At 33.5% G+C, this 19,877-nt stretch overlaps 1 protein-coding gene across 1 annotated transcript in view; it reads right to left on the bottom strand.

Moving 5' to 3' along the window:
- The window catches only part of MGAT4C (MGAT4 family member C), a 682,332-nt gene that overhangs the window by 410,235 nt on the left and 252,220 nt on the right, over positions 1–19,877 (bottom strand). Inside the window, exon 3 of the mRNA XM_046012919.1 lies at positions 6,075–6,185. The gene's annotated coding sequence lies outside the window, so the exon portion shown is untranslated. The remainder of the gene's footprint in view (positions 1–6,074; positions 6,186–19,877) is intronic.

The raw sequence follows: 19,877 nt of genomic DNA, 5'->3' as shown, positions 1-19,877 counted from the left end.
TTCTTATACTATTTTTATTTCTTGGACCTAAGTTGTTATTCTTTATATGATTATATCAAGCTCCTCGCTCCCTTCTCTTCCTCTCTCTCTCTCTATAATATATACATATATATAGTATATATCCTATGTAACAAAACATAATACACACATACATACATATACATATTTGGAGTGGTGCTAGTGCTTTTAAAAAAATTAAAACTATATTTACTTATACATGTTTGGAAATCACTTGTTAGCTTACAGCTGTTCAAGTGAAATCATCTCATGTTCCCTGGTATCTGAGGTATTTCTAGAGAAACTATAGTATCTCCCTTCACCTCCAGGATCCAGCTTAGCTCATTTGAACAGAGATGAGTTATGCTATATTTTCTTCAGTAGTGTTCACCTGAATCTATAAAAAGTGCTATTATTACAACTAACAAACTTCTTAATTTATCTACCAGTGGGTCACACATAAATTTATTTGTTAAGAATTTATTATAGGGGCGCCTGGGTGGCTCAGTGGGTTAAGCCTCTGCCTTCGGCTCAGGTCATGATCTCAGGGTCATGGGATCGAACCCCACATCAGGCTATCTGCTCAGCAGGGAGCCTGCTTCCCCCCCTCTCTCTGCCTCTCTGCCTACTTATGGTCTCTGTCTGTCAAATAAATAAATAAAAAATCTTAAAAAAAAAAAAAGAATTTATTATATAAGGTTAACCACCTTTGAAAGAAGTGTAAGAAAAAATCTTTATATATACACATATATGTATACATATAAAACATATATATAAAATAAATATATAAAAATCTTTATGTATATAAAGAAAAAACTTTATATGTATAGATATAAAGCAAGTAATTCTGCTGGACTTATCATATATTTGAATTAATAGAAATGGTATGCCTAGAAAAATCAATCAGAAGTAAAATGAAGCATGTCTATTACAGAGATTTTTAATTTATGAATTTTTAATTTATTAATCAAAGTATATTTTATAGATAGATATACATTTTAAAGATATTAACCTTTTATGGGTTTATGATTAAAATGATATAATTTTTAAAAATTTTCTTCTAAAGACAGATTTAGCCCTGTATTCTATGTATTCCTCTTCCTCTCTTCTAACCTGCAACTGACCATTCATTCTTTGACATTTTATTTCCGTTGCCGAAATTCTCACTATTTCAAAATAAGTTGTATTAGGTATTAGTTGCAAGTCATTCTCCTCTCTCTCAGTAATTTCTCATTATTTCTGCATTATCTCGTCTTCTTTCTCTGTAATTTTTTTTATCCTATACAAAGGTTCAAACACTGCCTGGAGTGGTCCACTATATAATCATTAATATTCCTCAATAAAAGTGATACTTTCCTTTAAGTGAACTCTAATGTAAAATATATTCTCCACAAGAATGGTGGAGGCAATTTCTTTTACTTCATTTATTGTAACCCCAAAGAAACTGACTGCTGTAACTTTCACATCAATACCTCTTTCTCAGGCATTTCTTCTCAATTTGATTAAAAGCTGTCCATTATGAAAAAAAAAAAAGATCTGTTCATTATGAATCTTTGTTCAAATACCACAGATATCAAAATAAAGACAACTATATTAGTATTTGTAATATTTCTGTCAGCATGTTATCTCTCATGCCATATGTTGACTCTCACTGTTTATTACTAAATTTGTTAAAAGGTATGAATACCTGAGTAACAAGATCTGTTAATTCTACACTTGCATATACTTTTCCCTTTCTTTGTTCCCATCAATTTGCATATTTAAAGAAATAGCGCATTTGAAATTCAATAATATATAGTGCTATTCAGTAGTAAAATAGAAACATGGTAAAACCTAATCAAACAATGGTTATGGTAGAAGGTATTTTTATTGATTGATCCAAAATCTAACATACCTGTCAAGTGTTTCCTCATTTTATCAAAAGATGCACCTAGCTATTGGTACATTTCACTGTAAGATCCCTGATATTTATTTTTTATGTTCATTTATTTATATTGATGTAAAGTTGTTATACAATGATTCAATTAATTTCAGGTGCACAACATAGTGATTCAATAACTCTATATGTAATCTTTGTTCATCACAAGTGTGGTTACCATCTGTAGTGATGAAGACCATGGAAAAAGAGAGGAACGGAGTGAAACAGATAGATAGAAGATAGATAAATAGATGAGAGAGGAAAGCTAGCTAGCTAGAGATATACATAAAGAGAGATAGGAATATTAAGCCCATGACCCAGTTATAAGGAACTCTTAAATATGTGGTCCAATAAAAGAGAAAGAGAAAGAAAATAAACTACAAAAAAATGGGAAAATCAAGCAAACAAAACAAATATGTGAGAAGGTGATACTGGAGAAGTAAAATGAAAAATGTTTCAAAAAGGATTTAATAGTCAACCTTTCAATACTGGTGGGAAGCCAAGATAAGAACTGAACAGTGTCCAGTGAATTTATTAACAAGAGCCAGATGACTACCTGAGAAAGTCTGGAAGACAGGAAGGTAGAAAAAGATTGGAGAGAACTGAAGATACGGTCATGAAAATGGTGCCTGGGTAAAGAAAAAAAAAGTCTTTGAGTAGAAACAAGGATGACATCTAAAGGGGAATGTGCTATCTCAGCCACAGAAGAGTAAATATGTGTGGTGAATGTGAAGACTTCCAAAGAGAAGGGTTTTTACAAAGAAAACAGAATTGAAGATCAGGAATGAAAGTTTTACCGAGTGAAGTGGATAGCTGAGAAGTCAGAAGTAAAGGAAAGGTCGAACACTGATGAAAGTTTGGGTTCTTCTTCATTATAAAAGGTGGAAAGAAAAGAGAAATGGATGCAGAGGAAAGTTAACTTTTTAGATTTAGAGGCACAAGAATGTGGGGAACCTGCTAGATGATTTTTTTTTTCTTCAATGAAATGAAGTAAAAGATTATCAGCTGTAAAAACAAAAACAAAAACAAAAAACAGGAGAGCAAAGAAAGCAAGGGAAATGTAAAAAACAAAAAATACTTTTCTAAAAATATAATTTTCTGAAAAGCTGACTTTTCAAAAGATGTCTGGAAGGAGAGAATATGTAACAAAGGTGTCCCATTGTCTTCGAGATTACAAAGCACTGAATTTGCCTGCTGTTCATAAACTTCAGTTTCCTCCAGAATGATAAAAATAAGAATGTTCTAAGATGAAATAATTTCACCCAGAGTGGGCATGAGGATTTTTGGGAAGATAGGATGATATAAAATGGCCTCGACTCTGAGCCATAGAAGACAGATGGAACTGGCATAGGAGACAATAGAAAAAGCAGTGTTCTTGGGTCTGAATAGTAAAAGTAAAGGCTTCAAAGTAAAATATTCTGGGAGATCCTGCTGTGCCATACTCATCAGGGGGTAGAGAGGCTATACCTACTTTTCTTTCCTGTCTTCTAAATAGGGTGTGTGTGTGTGTGTGTGTTGTATGAAATAACAATCGTAGTTTCTAATAGCAAAGATAATAACGGAAATGGTGATACATAAGCCATTAAATGTGGTTGCTGTCTTACAAGGATTTTTTTTTTAATATTTTAATTATTTAATTGAGAGAAAGAGAGCATCAATGGGGCTAAGGGATAGAGGCAGAGGGAGAAGCAGACTCCCTTCTGAGCAGGGAACCTGATGGGCTTGATCCAGGACCCTGGGATCATTACCTAAGCTGAAGGCAGATGCTTAACTGACTGAGCCACCCAGGCACCCCATGTCCTACAAGGATATTTTTGTACATCTGAGATTTACTTCAAAAATCTGGGAAAGAGGGGCGACTGGGTGGCTCAGTGGTTTAAGCCTCTGCCTTCGGCTCAGGTCACAATCTCAGGGTCCTGGGATCGAGCCCCGCATCAGGTTGTCTGCTCAGCGGGGAGCCTGCTTCCTCCTTCCTCTCTGCCTGTCTCTCTGCCAGCTTGTGATCTCTCTCTCTCAAATAAATGAATAAATAAAATCTTTAAAAAAAAATCTGGGAAAGATACAAAAGTCAGAGAATTGGGGTGTTTTGCTATTGTTGCTGGCTGCATGTGCCTAAGGGCAAGGCACACTCTTTAAGAGGGCAGAAACCATAGAACGTTGACTGACTTTTTCTTTCTTTCTTTCTTCCTTCCCTCCTTCCTTTTTCTTTTATTCTATGGACTTTTTGTGATATAATTGGTCTTTATTTACTACTATTATTATTTTCTTGCCCCAGTTTCCTATAAACTAGAATCTCTTGGTGCCTGGGTGGCTCAGTTGTTAAGTGTCTGCCTTCAGCTCAGGTCATGATCCCAGGATCCTGGGATCCAGCCCCACATCTGGCTCCCTGCTCAGCGGGAAGCCTGCTTTTCCTTCTCCTGCTCCCCTGCTTGTGTTCTCGCTCTAACTATCTCTGGCTGTCAAATAAACAAAATCTTGAGAAAAAAAAAAAACAAAACTAAAATCTCTTTTTTGGGGGGACAGGGCTGTCGTTATATTTCTTTCAGTATAATAAGCACGGCTGAAGTACTTAAAATGAGTTGTGTTAAATGCACACATAATTTAAAGAAGGTAAAAGGGGGAAAATGGTATTGCTACAGTTCTTTATAGTTCTCATGCATTAAAGGGCAGAATTATTTTTAAATCTGAAAAATTAACTCTCACTGCACTTGTTATTGTCCCTGATTTTTCCGGTGTGTGAAATACTTTTACCTGTTTGTCTTTAGCCCAAACTGTAATACAAATTAGTTATTTTCAAGTACATTCATTGAATCACCATTAAATCTGTACAGATATCATATGTTCCATTTCCTTTATAAATCACAGATTTACTTTTGTTGAACATTTAGCAAGATAGTCAATAAACTTATTAAAATGATCAAATGAGTATGAATATTTATGAGTGACATATCAAACTGACATTGCCAGCTGCTTATACCTTTGAAGCTGGAAATACTACTCTGAGGTAAAGCCATAAAAATATTTAGATTAAAATTCCATAATTATATATGAAATATATATATGAAATATATATATGAAATATATATATGAAATATATATGAAATATATATATGAAATATATATATGAAATATATATATGAAATATATATATATGAATGGACTTTTTCATATATATGTGTGTGTATATACATATATATAATCACACATGTAACTACTAAAAAAAGAAACTATGGTCTAGTCCACTTAAAAACAGACTTAGCTTTAAATGAAGCTGATTGGCTCTAAAGTCTTTCCAATAATTATATTATTGTTTTCTGAAACAATGTTTTACCAAGAAAATGCAAACCTCAAATTATAAGCTTCTCTAGGGATTACATTGCTATAATGTGTCTATCTGCCATTATCTAAAATGAATTGTGTACATGCCAAATATTTGTACATAGTTATGAGTATGTGTATATATTTCTTGTCATTTTAGACAGATAAAAATTCAGATAGAGTTTATAACATGTAGAAATTTTTATGGAAATACTGAGGCACATTACAGGTCAAAGAAATGTAGATGACAAACAAAATCATGTATTTTGCATATATGTGTACAGTTATATTATTTAGAACTAAAGTGACAAAGCACTCTACAAACTCACCCAGAGTACTATCTCCAGGTTTTCCAATTTTTAGGGTGACCAGAAATATCTGCAAATAAACCCAAAGGCCAAATTTGGTTGGGTTCTTGAAGCTTTATGGTGGTGAGCTGCTGGACATTAATAATATCATTTGTCAGGGGAAAACTTAAAAACATGGATTCACTCTCAACCATGGTATCAGGAAAATACTGGCTTTTCCCTCTTTGTCCTGACCAGGCAATCAACAGCATAAAACGTGAAATAAACACATTTCATTGAACAGTAGAAGTAGTTTAAGACTCTCCTACCTCAAATACAAATTTAACACGTACAATATGACTCAGTGTTTCAGTTTTATTTTGCTATAACATACAGACAAAAAGCACTCTGAAAAAAAGAGTAGTTCAAAAGAAAGGAAAACATTTTATGACTTGTAATATAGAACAGCTTTTCTTCTCCCTGACCACATTATGGTGTAAAAGGATTCCTTATCAAACTTTCACCATAACAAAGAAAAAGAAAGCATCTCTTACCAGAGTGGAATAAAGCGTCAACCTTGCTATAACGTTTTCTGCAGCTCTTGTTTGAAAAAACAGATCCAAAGCGGCTTTGTGCATACAACTGATTTGGCTGATCTCCAGTCCCTGCACACACACACATACACACAAAAAAACAGTATAATTGGCTCTCAAAAAAGTGTTGTAAACATTCATCATGATGGCACTTGCATGTTGAATCTAGTCACTGTTACCCTAGTGGACTTTTTCCAAACAGGCCAATTACATTTCTACTTTCGAATCTTGCTGTTTGGTTTTCTCTATTCAATGCTGAGATTAATATCATTAAAGAAACCATGAATATCAGTGTCCGCTCTACTGCCATGTCAAGACCTTTGGGTTTTGAATGTACGGTTCAGACTTGACAAAATAAATAAACCAAGATGACGTTGTCTGATAGATTTACTTGGCATCCGTATGTCTTTATTTTTAAAGTTGACAATATGTGGCCCATTATTTACATATGAATGAGATACCAGTATTTTTAAGTCTCTTTCATTCACTATTTGATAAAAGTCAAGTGAACATTCCACATCTCTACTTTGCACAGAAGCCACATCAATAATGCCTATAATATGCCCTAGAGTCTGACACCAACTGTGCTGCATTTCTAAGTCATGTTAAATACTCCACTGTTCCTTTGCCCAAACCTTCAAAGGCGTCCAGACTCAATTATATTCTTTTTAATTTTTATGGGACCAATGAAGGCATCACACAACCTGGGTTTTTTCCTTATTTTTAAACATTCAATTTTTATGAGAGCATTAAATGATTATGAGTGGCATATTACTACCACCAAGAAAAATGTGAACACTAGATCAAAAAAGTAAGCCTCAATGAAAAATGCACTCTCAAATTATTCTACTTCTTATTAGCATTTCAGCAATATGTTGATCTTACAGCTACACAAGGGCATAATCTTTGCCTTTCTTCCCATGTGTGTAAAGCCTGGTTATCAGCAATGCCACCATTAAAAAAAAAGATGAATTAACTGTGTAGAAGTGTTCTGGAATGGGTTTGCATTTTTATAATTGATAGTTTATTTTTCATTATACAAATTAAACAAGTACAACAAAGCAGTCTAGGAATATATAAATCATGATTATATCAATCCCTAAAAACAACAAATCATGAAAATTTATAAGATATGTCTCCCAGAAGCCAGTAAAATTTTAGATACCCTACAAGGGTAAAACTCTGTGTATTGCTGAGTCTCATTAAATAGCATCTTTAAATCAAAGGAAGCTAAAAGTGAGAATGCTGAACATCACTTACTTGTATTTGTAGGTATCAGTACCACTTAAAGGTTTTGATTATTTCAGATCACTACAGACAGATATATACTACTCTTTGAGCACAGATGGCTGATGTTCTCATTATGCTACTTACAGATGCAGGGTGTGGAGGAAGACGCCCTATATATACTGTTCTTTTTAAGGTATCAGTGAACTACTAGCTTAACATAACATTTGCCTTTATAAAACTTTCCACTAACATCTCATTTAATTCTTTCATTCAGAATTGTGAAGAGGGCATTACTTTCTCCATCTTACACATGAGAAAAATAAGGCTCAGGAAGGAGTAATTTGATAAATTACAACAGTAAATTCTTTTTTTTTTTTTCCCATTTTATTTATTTTTTCAGCGTAACAGTATTCATTCTTTTTGCACAACACCCAGTGCTCCATGCGAAACGTGCCCTCCCCATTACCCACCACCTGTTCCCCCAACCTCCCACCCAGAGAGGCAACTGTTGAAACAACAGTAAATTCTTAAGGTAGTCCTTTCTGATGCTGTTCAACTATGTCTTAAAACTATTGCTTCAAAAGCAATATATCTAAGATTAAAAAAAAAAAAAAAGTTTGTGTGAGGAGAGCCTGGATGGCTCAGTGGGTTAAGCCTCTGCCTTCGGCTCAGATCATGACTCAGGGTCCTGGGATCTAGCCCCACATTGGGCTCTCTGCTGGGTGGGGAGCCTGCTTCCCCCTCTCCCTCTGCTTGCCTCTCTGCCTACTTGTAATCTCTCTCTTTGTCACATAAATAAATAAAATCTTAAAAAAAAAGTTTATGTAAGTTAGCTTGCTTATTGGAAATGGGAACAAGAATTATTATCATGTAATTGCAGCTGTGATACATTGAGGAACCTAAACAAGATGATTCTGGGCACAATGATTTTGGAAATGATTTGCAAATGAACTTCAAAAAGAATTTTTTTTATGATTTTCTTCTAAACATTTTTTAAAATTTAAGAATGACCTATCAAGTATATAGGTCATACATACTTTGTTAAGTTCTTAGGATTAGTGGTGAACAAGATATATATCTTCTCTTGTTATTTTCAGTCTTTCTAATTATAATGGATGGGATTGCTTCACATTTTCTTCCCTGAGAAAATAATAATCACCGTATAGGAGTTTCCAACTCATCCAGACTGCCCCAACTATCTACCAAACTTCTTTGAACTTTACCCATGAACTTTTTCAGATGTTCAGGGAACTTTTTTGTGCTAATTCCTCTCATTCACATCAGATTACTCCCTCTTACTGAATCATTCTCTGCAGTTTAAAATTCTGCTTTAACATCTCCCTGTATTTAAAGATAAAACCTTTCCACTACCGCCACTTCTTTCTTCTTATTACCATATTTCTTTATTGAAAAAGATTTAGAAAGTTCTACTTTCTCACTTTCCAATTCCTTCCCAACTACATCTCAGAGAGGGTCTATCAAGCCATTAAAATAAATCCCATCTTACCCAATCCTCAGTGGTGTCAACTCAGTTAACTAATTCCTTCCTGAAACATATCCTTCTCTTGGCTTTCGTGATGCCACCTTCTCATGATGTTTCCCTAACCTGCAGACCCTTCCATTGCCAGGTTCATTCACTGGTTTCTCTTCTGTCTGTATAATGATTGGATTTGTCCTGGACTCCTTTCTCTTCTCAAATTTGCGTTCCCTGTAGACGTTCTTATCTAGATCTACGGTTTTAAGTAATATCTATCCTTTTGACTACCAAATATACAGCTACAGCCTGACCTCTCCACTGTTCTCTAAGTGGGATACTCCATCTGCTTTACTGATCTCAATTCCTGGCTCTCTAACAGGCATTTTAAAATTCAAACATGACAGAAGCAGAGCAATTGATTCTGCCATGTCTTTGCAAATCTCACCTTTTTCCAGTCTTTCTTATTTTAGTAAAATTGGCCATTTAAACTAAAAAGCAAAGGGGTTTTTTAATTTTATTTTTTATCAGTTAAAAATGTATAACATAAAGCTTACCATCTTCGCTATTTCTGAGTGTACAGTTCTGCAGTGTTAAGTATATTCACACTATTCTGCTTCTATCTTCAGAATGTTTTCATCTTGCAAAACTGAAACTCTATACCCATTAAACAACTCCCCAATAGCAATGATCTACTGATTATACAATGATACAGATGAATCTCAAAGTAATAATACTTAGTGAAATAAGCTATACAACATGAGTACGTACTGTTTGATTTCACTCATATAGAAAATTCCAAAAATGCTAACTAATTTATGGTGACAGAAAGCAGATCAGTTGTTGCCTGGAGACTAGAAAAGGGGGTGGTTGAACTGGTGTGAGGGACAGCCAAGGATTATAAGGAAATTCTTGTGGATAAAAGATGAGTTCATTATCCTGATTAGCTTGATTATTTCATGAATGTATGTATACGTCGAAAGTAATAAAATTGTATACTTTAAATATGTACAGTTCAATTTATGTCAATTTTACTGAGATGATAATGTTTATAATAAACTTATAAATAAAACTCCTAAAATTAATTAGGACATGATTGTTAGTCTAATGCTTAAAGTCAAAAATATTTGTAGGCACTTCACAAAAGAGGATATCCAAATGGCCAATACCATATGAAAGAGTGCTCAACATTATTTCTTATCAGAGAAATGCATGCTCACCATATTGAGTAAAATATCTAAAATATTATTTCAATATTTTGGGGAGAATGCAGAGCAAGTGGAACTCTTATACGCTTAAAGTTCAGCAAATTGGCACCAGGACTTTGAAAAACTGGTAGTATATACTGAAGTGAAAATATTCTTACCCTATGATCCAACAACTACACTCCTGGTTTTATTGCATCATGGCATATACATATGGCATCAAAACGTGCTCCTTAAATTGTTACAGTTTCTGCATAAGCAACTGTCCCTTCTTCAGTCAATATTTCTGCTCCCATACCACCCTGACGGTGTTGTAAACAGAGCAGATGTTCAGAAATTCTAGTCCAAGTGATCAAAACCTAATACAGCAGAGGTGTTTCTGGAAAGTATGGGCAAATTGAGGTAAATCTGCACCTACTCAGACTCAAAACTGAAAATCTGGAAACTTCCAAAGTCCATCAGCAATAGCCAAAAACTATCAAAATGTCCAGCAGTAAAATACATTTTGGAATATTAACAGAACATGATAAAATACACCAATGAGAAGTAAACCTATTGTTATACATAATACAGGTGAGTCTCTAAAGCATAATGTTAAGAAAAGATATTATACACAAATAATGTATTTTGTACAATCCCATTTATATTGTCTTCAAAAACGGTCAAAACTAACTTATAATTATAGATGTCAGTTTACTGACTACTTATTATTACTGGGGTTAATTGAGGATAATGACAAGGAAGAGACACAAAATAGTTTCCTGAGATAATAGTAATATTTTCTTTCTGTTAAGGTTATATTTACATATGAGATATGTTCACTGTGAAAATTCACTGAGTTATTCACATAAGAGTTTGTACTTTTCTGGATATGCTTCAGTATAACTTTTTACATGTATTTGTGTGTATATATATTATACATAATATATATACTCAGCATATACATATATATAAAGATGTAATGAAATAATTATGATATATGTTCTAAAGAACAGATTTGAAATGTTTGTGGAAATGTAGTGCTAAGGCAATATTACATTTTATCCTGATAATGAAAATAAATCATATGGAAGCTAAGGCTGAAATATTCCAATAGGAAAGTAACCATTTGAATAATTACCCATCCCAGGAAGGTTGCTTCAGATGACATTGTCAAGAGAAATCATACATTTATTTTCTTAAAATAATACACCATTATAGCACAGATATTATTCTGTATTCATTTTCTATTTTTTGGTTTATGAAACTTCTTGAGGTTCTGACTTAAAGAATTAAACATGCTTTTTTGTATAGATTTACAAAATCAGTGTCTTAACAGAAAACAAGTGAAACAACGGTATCTTACCATATATATTATCTTACTGTTTTTTTCCTCATATTAGTAATATGAATTCTATGTATTGTTTTCTATACTATCTACTGTTATATTATAGGATGAAAACTGCCATCAGGGCTTCAGTTAATCATGTAACCCATTCTTCTGATATTTATGGATGTGATTAGTCATGTTTGGGGAAAATGTGGGTATCTCAGTGATATAGAAATAGGCTTGAATATATCTCATTTTTTGAAAGTTATATATTGGTGCCATGCCTCCTTTTCCTCATCTATGAAAGGAGATGGTAACACTCAAATTCCTGACTGTGAAGAGATCATAAGTTAATGAAGGTGAGGTGCTTAGAACAGACCTTTATACATTGTCAATGGAAGCATTATATGTGAACATATAAAATATGTTATAATCTAAATACTTATTACCACATCAAACACTCATAGCAAGATGAGTTTTGGCCATGCATCAGTAGTGTTTTCCATAAAAGAAAATTCTGGAATATAATGATATGAAATGAATAAAAGATGAATAATGCCAAGGAGAAGAACTATTGTAGGATACTGGCCCTATGGCAAAAACAGTGTCCTTTTTCTGAGTGAACAGAATTCTGTTTATATAACTGATGATTATGATGAGCACTTTGGTCTGAGTAAAAAACGATGACCAGAAATACCTTGGCAATAACTTAAAGTAACAAAAGGTGTGTCAACAAACTTATAAAAGCTTAAACATTATTATTTACTACTAATTAAAATCATTACATGCATAAACATCAGATATATTTTTAAAAATAAACAAATTTTAACAGAATTGGTTTCAGTAAGAAGCCTGTGGATTGACGAGAATCTGATCTTATTGTAAGACTTGCAGCCTCCCTCGATAGTTATCTAGGGAAAAAATAAATCTTTTTAAGTGTCAAAGTAAACACAAAAGAGGGAGAAGAAAGGGTGCCTAGGTGGGTTAGTTGGATAAGCATCGGACTCTTGGATTCAGCTCAGGTCATGATCTCAGGGTTCTAAAGTGGAACCCACATAGGGCTCCAGGCTCAGCAGGGAGTTGGAAACTCTCTCTCTCTCCCTCTGCCCCTCCCCACACTTGCACACACACACACCCACACACACTCAAATAAATAAATCTTTAAAAAAGAGCGAGAAAGAGAGAGAGAGAGGAGAAAGACATTAGAGAAACAAAAGCAATGAAAAGAAAGAATTTTTTTTTTTAAATCCCATTGGAAGTTATATCTTTACCCATATTTTTGCCATGACATGCATATGCCATGACATTTATTATGTCAACTAACCTAGTATTTCAGAGTTTGACTGCATGTGTATGACTGATTTTCTCAAATGTAAGAATTATTTAACATTTTTACCTTTCCTAAGAGCAAAATAGTTTCTGTGATTTTTCAATATGATTTTTTAAATGGCTGGATTCTGTCAGAAAGATGATCAATGACTTGCTGGAGATGGAGGCAGAGAAGTGGGTGCAGAGACACTGACCAAAGAGAACACTGTTTAAGAGAAGAAAATTCCATGTGGTGCCCTGGTGGTAGCATGAATTTAACAAAGTGCATTGCATATATTGAAATGTGTACTTGAAATGGATACATTTTATTGTTTGTAAAGCATATCTCAATAAAATGTATTAATAGTAAGAAAAATTAAAAGGGGCAAGCCTCCCCACCACACCCCCCAACAGTAAGAGAAGTTGAATTTCAGATAGACCACAGCACTCCAAAAGATCACTATTCATAAATGTAATGGTACTCCTGGAGTTATTCAGCAAAGACTCTCATGCCATATCTCATTCTTCCATATATCATCTCTAACATCACCTTCTCTGTGAAACGTTTATCAAATGCACACTCTCTCCCTTTTTTCTCATCTGCACAGATTTTACAACTTAGTAAAAATTAAATATGTATAAAACTGTACTTACATAAAAAGCTTATGATAATGATCTTTTAATGGGATATAATAAACTTCATAATAAATAAACTGGTCTTCATGTTAGTTTTTAAACATTTTAAACAAACACATAAAAATAAGATATAATGACAGTGACTATCACTATAAAACATTAAACATAAAACATTAAAAAGTGGCATGCAACATGATGAATGATGGCTAGATGAAAATTGAATTTAAATGGCAATACTCATAGTTAATGCTATTTTTTCTTTCTTTTGTCCCTTTTTATCTTATTTTTCTCCCATCTCAATCCCACCCTCCTCCTCACCCCATTTTCTTCTTTCTTATTTTATTTCTTATTTTTCCCATTATTATAGCAGCTCATATTTATTGAATTCTCTCTATATGCCAGGTGCAGGGTTGAGTGCTCCACATACTGTTACTTTCTTTTATCTGACATACCTTCTTTATTAAGTCCATCAGCTTCACTTTCAAAGTAATTTGTCTCCTTTAAGTTCCAGCTTGAGGTACCAACAGATATTCATAATATTTGCATTTATCATTTCTAAATAAAACCTTTAGAAGATTATCATACATTGTTTTCTTCTTTCCTATCAATCAATGTATCTTAGCTCTTGCATTCTTCCCTCAGCACTTCTTTTAAAAATAAATCTTCTGTTTAGGCTCTGTGGCAGTATTATGTACTCTTGAACTCTGAGTCATTTGACAGTTTTTTATAATGTCCATTTTAATTTGTGAAAGTTCTCCAAATTAAGCATTCATGAAATATTTCTTCCTTATTGAACCTGAGTTTCCTCACTCAAATCTCAAATTGCTGATATAACCACTCTGTAACTCAAACTTTGATTCAGAATCTTCCCTTTCTGTGTTAATACTTTTTTCATTTTTTTTCTTTTGAGATTTATTTATTTGAGATAGAGACAGAGAGACCACTGGCAGGGAGAGATGCAGAATGAGAGGGAGAGGAACAAGCAGACCCAAGGCTTGATCCCAGGACCCTGAGATCATGACCTGAGCCAAAGTCAGACACTTAACTGAATGAGCCACCCAGGCACCCCAACAATTTTCAAAGTAATCATTCACCATCTTAAGCTATTCTGCTCAATACTGTGGTCCTCTTAACTAATATTTTGGAGATACTATGTTATGAAAATAAAGGTAACCCAGAAAATCCCATCAGATATTAAGAAGAAAAGTTGGGGGAAGACACCACCTGACTTCAAGAGTACCATGAAGCTACAGTAATCAAGGCGGGTGGTACTGGTGAAAGAGTAGACAAACAGATCAATGGAACAGAAGAGTGATCTCAAAGAGATGAACATAAATGTAGTCAAGTGATCTTTGAATTTGACAAAGGAAAAAAAGACAATCCAGTGAAGCTTAAGCAAATGGTCCTGGAACAACTAGACATCCACAAGCAAAAAATGAATCTAGACACAGATTTTACACTCTTCACAAACTTTAACTCAAAACAGATGACAGCCTTAAATGTAGAACACAAGATTATAAAAGCCCCAGAAAATAATGTAGAGAAAACTTGGATGACAAGTGATGACTTTTTATATATACCACCAAGGTAAGATCCATGAAAGAAATAATTGATAAGATGGATTTCATTAAAATTAGAATTTCTACTCTATAAGAGAAAATGGCAAGACAATTAGAAAATAAGCCATGGATTAAGAGAAAATATTTGCAAAATATATATCTGATACAGGACCGTTCTGGAAAATTCATGGAGATAGCCAAATTATAGAGATAGTAAATGATAAATGGTTGGGGAAGGGAGGAAGGATGAATAGGCAAAGCACGGAAGATTTTGGGGGAAATAAAAATACTCTGTACACTATCATAAGGATGGTTACATGTCATTATACATTTGTCCAAACCAAAAAATGTACAACATCAAGAGTGCACCATAATATAAACTAAGGACTTCCAGTGAAGGTTTAGCAATTGTAACAAATGTACAACTCTATTGGTTGTACTCTATTGATAATGGAAGACGCTATGCATGTGCGGGGATACGGATTATATGGGAAATTTCCATATCTTCACCTCAATTTTGCTGTGAACCTAAAACTGCTGTAGAAAAAATGAACACACAAATCTTAATTTAAAAGCATAACAGAAAACAGCAGAATAAACCCATTTAAGTTAATGTGCACAACTTTAAATGATAAAGCTTGATGAATTTTTACAAAGTTAACACATTTATTGAGCCAGTCTTTTAACAAATTGAATTACAGAATATTTCTGGGAGCACGAAAGCCTGCCTTATGGTTCCTACAGGCATCATTCCTCCCCCCACCATCCTACAGTAACCAGTCTTCTCACTTCTGTCACCATGAGATTAATTGGGTTGCTATTTAAATTTTTAATAATGGAACATTATATTATTTTATATCTGACTTCTTTTGCAGAGCATTTTGAATACAAATTTGTACTCCTGTTCACATAGCAGCTGTAGCTGTGCTTGATCACTTGATTTTGTATACTATTATATAGAATGATTAAACCCTATTGAATTTATCCATTCCAAATTTGAAGAAAACTTGAGACACTTTTGGCCACTAATAGTTATTTTGTTTTATTGCTTAATGAATATGGGGAGAATAAAAATGATTTGGAACTATATAAAAGTGATATTGGTACAATACTTTGTGCTAAGTATCACTGAGTTGTACACCTTAAAATAGCTAATTTATGTTATGTGAATTTCACCTCAACAAAAAGCATTGTGTCACTTTGACCTTCAATCACATTTTTTTAGCCTACATGTATTATAGGATATTCATATGTTCTGCTTTAATAGACATTGCCAAGTTTTCAAGCTGGCAATGCCAATTCACTATATTCACTGTAAGTGAGACTGCTAGTTTCTCTACCTCTTTGCCAACATTGTTTTCTCCCCTGTACTCATGGTGGTTTTAATCTGCATTTCCCTGAACGTGAATGATGCTCGGCCCCTATACATGAGCATATAGTCTATTTAGGTGGCTATTTAAGTGAAGCACCAAATTTTTAATTAGGCAGCTTATTAGGTTGCCTCTTCTTGCTGATTTGTAGGAATTCCTTATGTATTTTGGACAAAAAATCCTCACCATATAAAAATGTTCTCTGGCATTTATTCAAATTGTCAAAATATCCTCTCATTCTGTCACTTGATTTTTTTTTTTACTCTCCTAATAGTGAACAGAAGTTCTTCCAGTATAGTACAATTTACCATTTTTTCCTTTACAGTTAATGTTTTTGAGACTTGTTAACATAAATCTGTCTACCACGAAGTCATGAATATTGATTATGTTTACCTTCAAGAAGTTTTGTTGTATTATCTTTTACCTTTGAGTCTAAGATCTCCTTCAGTTAATTATTCTATACTAGGTGAAATAGTGATCATGCTTCTTTCTTTTTCTTTTTAGTTTCCTTTCCATTTCTGGTGTGTATGTACATACACACATTAATTTCTGTCTAAATATGATCATATTGCAATATATTGCAAGAGATTGCAATTGCAATTACATATAATGCAAGAGAAGATATTTGCATGTGTATTCACACACGCATGTATATTTGGCAAAAATTGAAAGAACTGTCCTTTTTTGTAACTATACTTAATGCTATATTTTTCATATATCTGATGATCATATAAAGAAGGTGGGTCATCAGTCTGTCTCATTTAGTTCCTTTGGAGACAAACGTCCTCTCCCTTGGACTTCTTTTAAACATTTTCTCTTGTTTTTGGTTTTCAGCAGTTCTATTATGAAGTGCCTAGGCTTTCTTTGCATTTGATATTCTCACATCTTCTTCAATCATTGGTATCATATCTTTTGTCAGATTAGAAAAATTATTGATCAATATCTCTTTGAATCTTGCTTCTGGCTCTTCTCTCTTTCTAGGACTTTAATTAAATGTAAAGATGACAGCATTTTTTTTTGGTCTTTGTTCTTAAAGATATTCTTTGCTTAATTCAATAGATCTGCTTTAAAAGATTAGACAGTAATCCTCTCTTCTGCAATGTCAATCTTCCTTTATAGCCACCTATTGAATTCTTCATTCAGTTATCAAAATTTCCAGTTCTAGGATTTTTTTCACATTACACACACACACACACTTTTGACTACAGTTCTGTGTTGAAATGTTCTATTCTATTCTATTTTTGGATGTATTAATTATATTCTATTCATTTTTGGATATATTAATTATGATCATTTTAATGTCTGTGTCTGATAAGTCTAATAACTACATAACCTGTGGGTCTATTCTGTTGCTTAATTTTCTCTTGGTTTTCAATAATTTGGATCCTATTTTCTAGTGGGATCAATTATTTTTCTTTAATTGATGGCAGACAGAAATGTATTAGGACAAATCCCCAAATTCAGTTGAGGTTGATCTGTTTCTTGTTTGCTTTTATGCCAGGTGGATCTCTCAGTGGGTCTGCACTGAAAGTGTGGGGCACTATCCAGTCACTCTTCCTTACTAGTTTCTGAATCTCATTTGTGGGCTTCTTAGTGCTGCATGACTGCTAAGTTCTTGGTTTTGTTTTTAAACCCTAGACAGCTGTTTTCTTTTGATTTAGCTCAAGTTCTTATTGCAGTATATGAGCTATTAAGACTGATATCTGTACATTTTTCTAGCTTTAGATGAAAGTTTGGGCAAGTTATTTAAGCACTTTAAATTTTGCCTTCTTATTCTTTACATGGGAATAAAAACGAGAGAGGGTGGTAAATATGCTTGAATGAAAAATGATTAATTTCTGCCATATTCCAGTATCAAATTATCCCCCATATGAAGAGGACTTCCTTCAAAGTCATGCCCCAACACAATGCCTTGTCTTTCCAACAGCCCAGTGGTGTATATACTAATACAGTAATTGAATCACTATTTGTGTGAGGAATGTCTATTTCAGGAAAGTTTTCATTCTTCTGGATGAGGTTGACCCTAGTTCAATTCCTATTACCAAATATGTCTCCTTGTTAAATAACAGAAAGTTTTATTTCTTTCATGTTATTTTACTGGGAAAATGGGATTTTTTAAACCTTTTGCTTCTTTTGAAAATACAAAAATGAAAAATAATACATGAAAGAAGTCTCTTTCCTCATAGGGACAATGAAATATTTCTAAACATAATTCTCTGAAAATCATATTTTAGGAAAAGAACTTCACAATAAGCATCACATAGAGGTTCTCACTCCTACCTCTGAAAGGGCACTGAATATGCATCTAAATAAAATTCCAGAATCAAATAGTTTTAAAAGTGGAAAATATGCCACTGAAGTCACATATCCATGCTTGCAGGCAAAAATAGAAGACAACTGGGGAACCTGGGTGGTTCAGTCAATTAAGCATCCATCTCTTGATTTCAGCTCAAGTCGTGATCTCATGGCTGTAAGAGCAAGACCTGCACTGGGCTCTGTGCTGGGCATGAAGCTTGGTTAAGATTCTCTCCCTCTTCCTCTGCCCCTCCCCACCTTGCACTTGCTTATGCATGCTCTCTCTCACTCTCTCTCAAAAAAAAAAAAAAAGAAAGAAAGAAAAAGAAAAAAAAGAAAGGAAAAGAAGACAACTTCACAAATTCAAATTAGTTTTTAAGTGGTATATTTAATTCCTAAATTAAAATTACATAATTTTCAAATATCCAGGCATGTTCTTAACCTTATGGGCTAGGTCTGGCATTGTTTTTTTATTCAGCACTTTGCCAGAAAGGATACTTTTTTGACATGACTAAATTTATAATAATTTGAGTTCTAGATTTTAAGAGGGTTTTGATGAATCAATATATCTTGATAAATTAAGGGATTCACAAAACAAGGGTAGAGTCTAATCTGTTTTAAAATTTTGATTCAGGATATGTCTATCTTAGCCAACTTCTCTTTAATATTTTTAATAAGGAAAGTCTGAGGAGGAGGCACATTTATATACACAGACAAAGGATAGTGGTATGACACTTGAGGAAAGTTAGGTGGACCAAACTAAACATACCCATAAAATTCATAATATAAAATCTTATAGGACTCCTGTATTGTTTTAGCTCTTATGTCCTATCAGGGATCTCTGTTAGAAACTTCACAAATATCAGGTAGAATACTGGTTTCTGAATCAGCTATATATATATTAGATGTACATCTGGACTATATCTGTGTATGTATCTAGAATATATTCACACTCATGAGAAACACCTGGGGAATATTTTCAAAATCTACATTCCTGGATCCCATTGCAGAATGACAGAGCTGGATACTCAGGGAAAGTGATCCAGGAAGTTCCTATTTCAGTCAACTTAAGTGATTACTATAGTCACCAATTTTAGAATCCACTGCTCTAGGATATATATAATAAACCATGACAGGATTATAATTTTAGACGAGATTCAATTCTTTCATTTTTTTCTTTGAATTATTGAGTTTAATATATCATCATTTCTTTGAATAGAACTAAACTTCGTAACTGGTATACTAGTTACAGTGCTGTAGTATTTTTTTTCCCAATTAAGGCCTATCAATTTTTGTTACTTAACTTTCATTACTTTCTTTTGCAAAGCACATAACACAGAGAATTAATGGAAGGCAACATGCAAATTAATACTTAATC

The sequence above is a fragment of the Meles meles genome, chromosome 7, assembly GCF_922984935.1.
Source record: "Meles meles chromosome 7, mMelMel3.1 paternal haplotype, whole genome shotgun sequence".
NCBI lineage: Eukaryota > Metazoa > Chordata > Mammalia > Carnivora > Mustelidae > Meles > Meles meles.
Note: the sequence above shows the minus strand (reverse complement) of the source record. Positions and strands in the feature narration are given on the sequence as shown.